We start from the raw sequence: 8766 nt of genomic DNA on the forward strand, positions 1-8766 counted from the left end.
GCTGCATGGGAGTTATTCATTGGAGCGGGGTAGGAGAAACGCCCCAGAACTGGAAGTTCAGAAAGGGATCAGATAGCAGAGATCCCCATGCAGACTGCTTCAGACCTCATCGTGCGGCTACTAGATAAGAGACAGATCCTGGAAATGGAGCCCATGAGTACAGTCCGTGGACAGCTTCCCAGGAGGAATTCCAGCAGCTATCATGGGAAGAAGGGTTGGTTGGCCCCTTTCCTCTTTGTATTAACCTCTGGCTAGGAAGCTTAGGGCTGTGGCTAGCAGGAGTCCGATACGTTTTTCAGTGCCTGGACACGCGGCTTGATTCTTGGTCCACAGATGGGGGAATTTCCTCTGTTCTCTAGAGTCCCAGCAGGTTTGTTACAGTCTCTCCCCACCTCCCACTCTCTCCTCCTGTGTATGACCTGCTCCCTCCCTGTCCAGCACAAACCTTGCAGCAGCTCCCTGAAAATCTCCTACCTGAATACGCTGTGCTAAAGCCATTTCGCTTCTGGGATGACGTGGCCAGACTGGACGGATGTTATTCTGCAGCCTGCCAGGGAGAGAGGTGATTGGGGAGGCATCAGAGGGGGTTTTAGTCCACTTCACACCTTGACTCCCCCCACGTTTGTCTCCTGCACAGAGAGGTTCTGACTCTGCAATGCTGGGAAAGTCCATAGTCACTTTATTACACCACAGACATGGCCCCTCCTACCAGGACTGAGACATCTTTAAACCTCCCAGTATCTGAGTCTGTGAACCAAATGCTAGAAATGAGCCGAATCAAAGGAGATGCTTGTTTTGGACTCAGGATTCCCCTGAGGGCACCATGTTCCCTCAGCAGGCAGGGGGCACAGGCAGAGGCAGGAACTGCTTTTTCCTCTCTCCTTGTCCCCAGGAAAGTCAGTCTGCCCAGGGGGTGCTGCAGCGAATGGAGCTGGGCAGGTTTGGGAGCCTGGAGTCTCCCTCCCCATTTATTGCTCCTTCCCATCTCCTCCCCACCCCCAACTCAGATTTTAAACCCAGCTGGAAACATTGCCATTATGCCCATCATTTTTGCTTCTCTTTCAAAACACCACGCCAAGGAAGGCGTGAATTCCGGCCTGTGAGCACTTTGCAGCAATTTCTTCTTTTTTAGCCTTGAGAAACTGCCAGCCTTGGACAAAGGCAAGGGACAGATGGGGAGGCAGCTTTTGAAGGATGAAAGGGAAATCTTACAGAAATTGCATCCTCCAATCGTCCTCATTCATCCAATAGCAATTTTGTGGCACGTATTTCTCACATCAGATCAGCCTCTTCTCTTTTGAGCAAAGAGGGAAACTTGTCTCAATTAGCTTCACAAGTTATGAGGCCTTAATTTGTTATGTTTCAATGAACAGTCCCTCTTATCAGAGTCAAATTCCAAGGCCAGAAAGGATCATCTAGACTGACCTCCTGTGTAACACAGGCCAGAGAACTTCCTCTAAAATAACTCCTAGAGCAGAGCTTTTAGATAAAACACCCAGTCTGGATTTTAAAAGGGTCAGTGATGGAGAATCCACCATCACTGATGGTTGCGCCAATGATTAACTATTCTTACTGTTAAAAATATACGCCTCCTTTCCAGTCTAAATTTGTCTAGCTTCAACTTTCAGCCATTGGATCATCTTATATCTTTCTCTGCTAGACTGAAGAGTCCATTATTAAATATTTGATCCCCACGTAGGTAAGAACTGTCCGCCCTATTGTGCTTCTATAGGGTACACAGGCAAGGCCTGATGGGATCTCTCCTCCTTAGGTACACATACATGTACACACACACACACACGAACCCAAGTCAAATCTGCTTGTTTTTAACTCTAGAAGTGTTGGTGTGTCTCCTCTCTCCTGTTTTTGCTGGGCAGCTGGCTGAATGATGCCCAGGTATACTGGGGCTGGCTGCGTGATGTCCAGGTATATCAGGAACTTCCCCAGCTTCTTATTGTAGAGAAGAGTGTTGTTGAATCAGGGAGGAAAATAGGTCTGTCTGATGGAGTGCTTGGGGTTAAACTGATTTGAAAACTGTTTCAACTTTCCTAAATAAAATCAAAATCGCTTCCGCTTTCAGTCAAGTCACTAAGATATCATGAGGGTGGGGTGCTAAGTATACTCAATCAGATTTCATTTACTATCTCGCTTGCATGTTACAAGATTACTGGTTCTACAGTTGTCTGTACAATCTTTTAGGCAATTTAAAGTACATAAGACTGAAATGTATATGCCCAAAAACATTCCAGATCTCTTCTAGTGATCGTTAAAGTTCCAAAACACAACACTTTCCTCCTCTTTTATAAGTCACAACTAAAAATAAAATGGCTCATCTAAGCTATAGCTCTGCAGCTGAAAGCAGCAAGATTTGGCCAAGTGGCATGTTTGAGAAAGGGACGATAAGGCTTGATTAGAACTATTTATTTACACTAATAAAATGCTGTTGGGAAGGGTGATGCGCTCACATTATCAACCGTTTGGATGAAATCTGAAAGCCCTCTCTCTTCCCAGAAAAAGATTTTTTTTAAAAAAGATCACATGTCATGAAAGCGTCAAATAGAGACCTAGTTAAAGAAACAGTGGTGGTGTAGCCATGTCAGTTGTAAAACGGGAGGGTTGTGTTTCCTGTCCTTACACTGGCTTCTGGCATCACTTGCTGCCGCAGGGTCCTAATGCCACCCATCCACTAGCCTCAGGGCAGGCTGCCCTTCCCCTGCCCTAGTCCTGAGTCTCGCCAATGCCCCAAACCCCTCATCCCCAGCCCTCACCCCTGCACGCCCTCCTATCCCAAAACTCCATCCCAGAGCCTGCACCCCCACTCCCTGCCCCAGCCCGGAGCCTGCACCCAGCACCCAAACTCTATCCCAGAGTCTGCACCCCAGACCCCCTCCCCCATCCAAACTCCCTCCCAGAGCCTTAGGCAGGTGGGGGTGGAGTTTGGGGGGGGGCAGGTTTTGGGCACCACCAAAATTTCTACAAACCTGCCACCCCTGGAAGAGGCAGATCAGGGGTGGAGTGGTGGTGTAGCCCAGTGCAGTGGGGGGACTTTACTGAGTGTGTATATATATTATTAAAACTGCTTGGAGGAGGAGGTGGAGAAGAGACGGGGCAGGGGCAGGGACTCATGTTAGGGGTGGCGTGGGGGCAGGGCCAGGGGCAACGAGGGGGGATGTCAGTGATGCGGCCCTCGGGCCAATGCACTAGTCCTCATGTGGCCCTCGCAGTCATTTGAGTTTGAGACCCCTGCCCTAGATGGAGCAGAATGTTTAGCGTATGTAGTTCTGTGTATATCTGTATAGGTATTAACTACTTACGTGAAACAATCCGTTCCACCTTGTATTTAGCTGTGATGCTCCCAAGTTCATTCCCTGCCCTGAAGAGGAGCTTCTGGGTGAGCCCAAAAGCTTGTCTCTCTCTCACTCGCCTTGGCTCTTCAGAGAAACACACGCATTTTGGAAGCACAAATATTTCTGCAGCAGCTGAATGCCCAGAAGCCTCTTGTCCCACAGACATCTGGAGCCCGTGTGAGTCACTTTGCGCAGATGACAAATGCATGGGGGGGGAGCGCTGAGCCTTCCCAGGGATCTATCCCATTAGTTACAGGGAAGGGGTCGGTGTGGAAATGTTTATACCAACCCAACCAGGCCAAGTCACTTTAGACCGGACACGTTTGACACAGCAAACCCATCCCTATCCGCACTGGAATACTGGGGAGATTTCCCCAGCCCTGCAAAGCGCAAGTGGCTCCTCCTGGCTTGTCTAGGGGGCCAGATTTTTAAAATGCAAACCCCCCAAGACTCCCCCCTCCCTGGGATTTCTCTCATCGAGCAGCTTCCCAGGGGCCATTGGTGCAAAGTCACTTTCCTGCCCGGTGTAACGACGCAAACAGCTCACACCGGCCCCAGCCCTTTCCCCCGGGTCTCTCCCCTCACCTGCAGGCTCCGGCTCAGGGGCTGGTGTCGGCAGAGCCCGGGGCTGTCCCAGGGGCTGGTTGCAGCCCCCGAAGAAAGTCCCCCCAGGCTGGGCACAGAGAGAGGTTAGTGCAGGTCTCTCCCCGCACAGACCCGCTGGGGAGCAGCGGCGGCTCAGCCCGGGCTCCCAGTCACAACAAGGGAAGGAAGCAGCAGCAACAACTTGACCCAGGAAATTCAGCAAAGCCAGAGAGCAAGAAAACGAGTCCAGCTTCTCCTCTTTTAACAGTGGGCCCTCTGGTGGCAGCAACTAACAAAACGAACCAGAGCCGGTGTAACGACACAAACAGCTCCACACCGGAGGTAAACCTCCTGGACTAGTCTAACCAAAACGGCAGCCCTAAACAAGACAGAGACAGGCAGCGAACTGGTCTACACACAGAAATTGCACTGAATTAACTCACAGGGCTTGTCTGGAGGGGAAATTAAATCCACTTGGCTACAGGTGTGAATTTAAAGCACATTAAACCCCTTTATGGTCATTCACAGAGAAGGATGCTTCATTTACTTCCTGTGCAGGCAAGTTCTACATTGAATTCCAAATAGGTTTAGGCCAGGGCTTGTCTCCATGGGGAAGCTTTGCATTGATTCATCCATTACATGGCCAGGAGGGACAATTGTGATTGCCTAGTCCCACCTCCTCTATAACACAAGCCATAGAACTTCCTTGAATTAATTCCTGCGTGAACTAGTTCATACTGCTTCCAAAAATATCCAATCTTGATTTAAAAATTAGTAAGTTTTTCCACTGGTTAATAACCCTCAGTATTAAACAATTGCACCTTATTTCTTGTCTGCATTTGGCTTCAACTTCCAGACATTAGAACTTGTTTATAGAATCATAGAATATTAGGGTTGGAAGAGACCTCAGGAGGTCATCTAGTCCAACCCCCTGCTCAAAGCAGGACCAATCCCCAACTAAATCATCCCAGCCAGGGCTTTGTCAAGCCAGGCCTTAAAAACCTCTAAGAATGGAGATTCCACCACCTCCCTAGGTAACCCATTACAGACGCTTCACCACCCTCCTAGTGAAATAATGTTTCCTAATATCCAACCTAGACCTCCCCCACTGCAACTTGAGACCATTGCTTCCTGTTCTGTCATCTGCCACCACTGAGAACAGCCTAGCTCCATCCTCTTTGGAACCCCTCTTCAGGTAGTTGAAGGCGGCTATCAAATCCCCACTCACTCTTCTCTTTTGCAGATTAAATAACCCCAGTTCCCTCAGCCTCTTCTCGTAAATCATGTGCCCCAGCCTTCTAATCATTTTCGTTGCCCTCCGCTGGACTTTTTCCAATTTGTCCACATCCCTTATGTAGTCGGGGGACCAAAACTGGATGCAATATTCCAGGTGTGGCCTCACCAGTGCCGAATAGAGGGGAATAATCACTTCCCTCAATCTGCGGGCAATGCTCCTACTAATACATCCCAATATGCTGTTGGCCTTCTTGGCAACAAGGGCACACTGCTTGGTGTCATCTGCGAACTTGCTGAGGGTACAATTAATCCCATCATCCAGATCATTAATAAAGATGTTGAACAAAACCGGCCCCAGGACCGACCCTGGGGGCACTCCACTTGATACCGGCTGCCAACTAGACATTGAGCCATTGATCACTACCCATTGAACCCGACAATCTAACCAGCTTTCTATCCAATTTATAGTCCATTCATCCAATCCATACTTCTTTAACTTGCTGGCAAGACCGTGGTAGACCATATCAAAAGCTCTGCCAAAGTCAAGATATATCACATCCATTGCTTTCCCCATATCCACAGAGCCAGTTATCTCATCACAGAAGGCAATCAGGTTGGTCAGGCATGACTTGCCTTTGGTGAATCCATGCTGACTGTTCCTGATCACCTTCCTCTCCTCCAAGTGCTTCAAAATGGATTCTTTGAGGACCTGCTCCATGATTTAGCCGGGGACTGAAGTGAGGCTGACAGGTCTGTAGTTCTCCGGGTTCTCTTTCTTCCCTTTTTTAAATATGGGCACGTTTGCCTTTTTCCAATCATCTGGGACCTTCCCCGATTGCCATGAATTTTCAAAGATAATGGCCAATGGCTGTGCAATCACATCAGCCAACTCCCTCAGCACCCTTGGATGCATTAGATCTGGACCCATGGTGCAGATCTTGTGCATATCCAGCTTTTCTAAATAGTCCTTAACCTGTTCTTTCACCACTGAGGGCTGTTCACCACCTCCCCATACTGCGTTGCCCAGTGCAGCAGTCTGGGAGCTGATCTTGTCTGTGAAGACCGAGGCAAAAAAAGCATTGAGTACTTCAGCTTTTTCTACATCATGTGTCACTAGGTTGCCTCTCCCATTCAGTAAGGGTCCCACACTTTCCCTGACCTTCTTCTTGTTGCTAACATACCTGTAGAAACCCTTCTTGTTACCCTTCACATCACTTGCTAGCTGCAACTCCAGTTGTGCCTTGGCCTTCCTGATTACACCTGTGCATGCTCTAGCAATATTTTTAATACTCCTCCCTAGTCATCTGTCAACATTTCTACTTCTTGTGAGCTTCCTTTCTGAGTTTAAGCTCACGAAGATTTCACTGTTAAGCCAAGCTGGTCACCTGCCATATTTGCTATTCTTTCTGCACTTCAGGATGGTTTGTTCCTGCACCCTCACTAAGGCTTCTTTAAAATACAGCCAGCTCTCCTGGACTCCTTTCCCACTCATAACAGCCTCCCAGGGGATCATGCCCATCAGTTCCCTAAGGGAGTCAAAGTCTGGTTTTCTGAAGTCCAGGATCTGTATTTTGCTACTCTCCTTTCTTCCTTTTGTCAGGATCCTGAACTCAACCATCTCATGGTCACTGCTGCCTAGGTTGCCACCCACTTCTACTTCTATTTCCCCTACCAATTCTTCCCTGTTTGTAAGCAGCAGGTCAAGAGGAGCACAGCCCCTAGTTGGTTCCTCCAGCACTTGTACCAGAAAGTTGTCCCGAACACTCTTTAAAAACTTCCTGGATTGTGTATGCATTGCATTTATGCCTTTGTTCACCACAATGAAGAGCCCTCCTGTATCACACTTCTGTTGTCCACATAGGTACCTATAGACTATGAGCAAGACACCCCTTCCCTTTGCAAAGCAAAATCGACCCCAGGAGCTCACTCTGTCACTGTACATCTTGTCAAGTATCAGGGGGTAGCCGTGTTAGTCTGTATCTACAAAAACAACAAGGAGTCTGGTGGCACCTTAAAGACTCTATGCATCCGAAGAAGTGAGGTTTTTACTCATGAAAGCTTATGCCCAAATAAATCTGTTAGTCTTTAAGGTGCCACCAGACTCCTTGTTGTTACTGTACATCTTGTTTTCCAGTCCTTTAATCATTCTCTGAACACAATAGTGTCCAGCAATGGTCCAGCCACAGCCAAATACAGAGGTAACATAACCTCCCTATTCTTCCTGGATATTCTCATTTACGCATCCAAGGCTTGCATTAGCCCTTTTGGCCACAGAATTGCCCTGGGAGCTCAGGTTCAGCTGATTATCCACCAGTCCCGCAAGTTTTTTTTTTTTTTTTTTTTTTTTTAAAAGAGTCCCTGCTTCGCACGATAGAGTGCCCAATCCTGCAAGTGTGGCCTACATTCTTTGTTTCTAGATTCATAACTCTGCATTTGACCATATTAAACCATAAATTGTTTGCTTGCGCCCAGCTCACCAAGCGACTCAGACTGCTCTGTCAGCAACCTGTCTCCTTCGTGATTTACCCCCCCCCCCACCCACACACACTCTGTGCAATCTGCAAACTTTATGGGTGATACTTTTTGGTTTTCTTCCAGCTCGCTGATCAAAATGTGAAATAGTGTTAGGCCAAGAACTGATCCCCGCAGGGTCCCACTATACACACACCCGCTCAGGGAAGATTCCTCATTTACAATTCTGAGACCTGTCTGTTAGCCAGTTTTTAATCCATTTGTTTTGTGCCATACTGTTTTGTTTTAATCATTCCAGTTTCTCTTGCAAAGTAAGCCTGGGTGTGAATTTAGAGGACAAGCACTATTTCACATTAACTCCCCATGTGGTTAACAATGAAATTGTCAACACAGAGAGCTATTATAGAGTAACTATTCCCACCTTGAACAAGCCCTTAGTTTATATTAGTGCAACCCCTTTGTAATCTGTAGCAATTTAGCTGTGTGTAAACTAAACTAAAGAAATGTGATGCAGGGCTCCTAGCAGCCTCTGTTTGGCTAGGTTCCCCTGTCCCTTTTATTGTCAGGATTCTCCAGACAACCCCAGTCTTACTGGACTCCCACCTCCAGGCTCCTGGAAGCTCCTTATATCCATTCCCTCCCACCACAATCCCAGGACAGCTAGGTTCTCAAGGCTCCCATTAAGGAGTCCTCAGCCTGGCTGGAAGGAAGGTCCTGCATGGCAAGGTTTTCTCATCACACTTCTGGGAGTGCCTAAGACTAGTATAGATCCAGAGCTGGAGTGGTGTGGGATGAGAGATGTGGCTGGGTGAGCGCTTTCCCCGTGAGATGAAAAGTTAGAGGGACAGTGGAACTAGTACCTAGGAGTCCTGCCTCTCAGGCACCCCCTGGGTGCCTGAGAATGAAGTTACTTGTCTCCCATCCAGGCTGAGGAGTGGTTTCCTCAGCTAGGGCCTGATTGAATGTCACATACACCCTGCAAAGATCCTCAAGGAGATGCTCCTTTGTCCCCCTGCAAAACCCCTGATCAGTCCCTTCACACACACAGTAAGGAGGCAGATGCCTTTACAGTTCCCAAGTGTAGACCCACACACAACCCGAGTGGATCCAGCAGGAGGAACTCAAG

This window comes from Chrysemys picta, chromosome 12, assembly GCF_011386835.1.
Source record: "Chrysemys picta bellii isolate R12L10 chromosome 12, ASM1138683v2, whole genome shotgun sequence".
Taxonomy (NCBI): domain Eukaryota; kingdom Metazoa; phylum Chordata; order Testudines; family Emydidae; genus Chrysemys; species Chrysemys picta.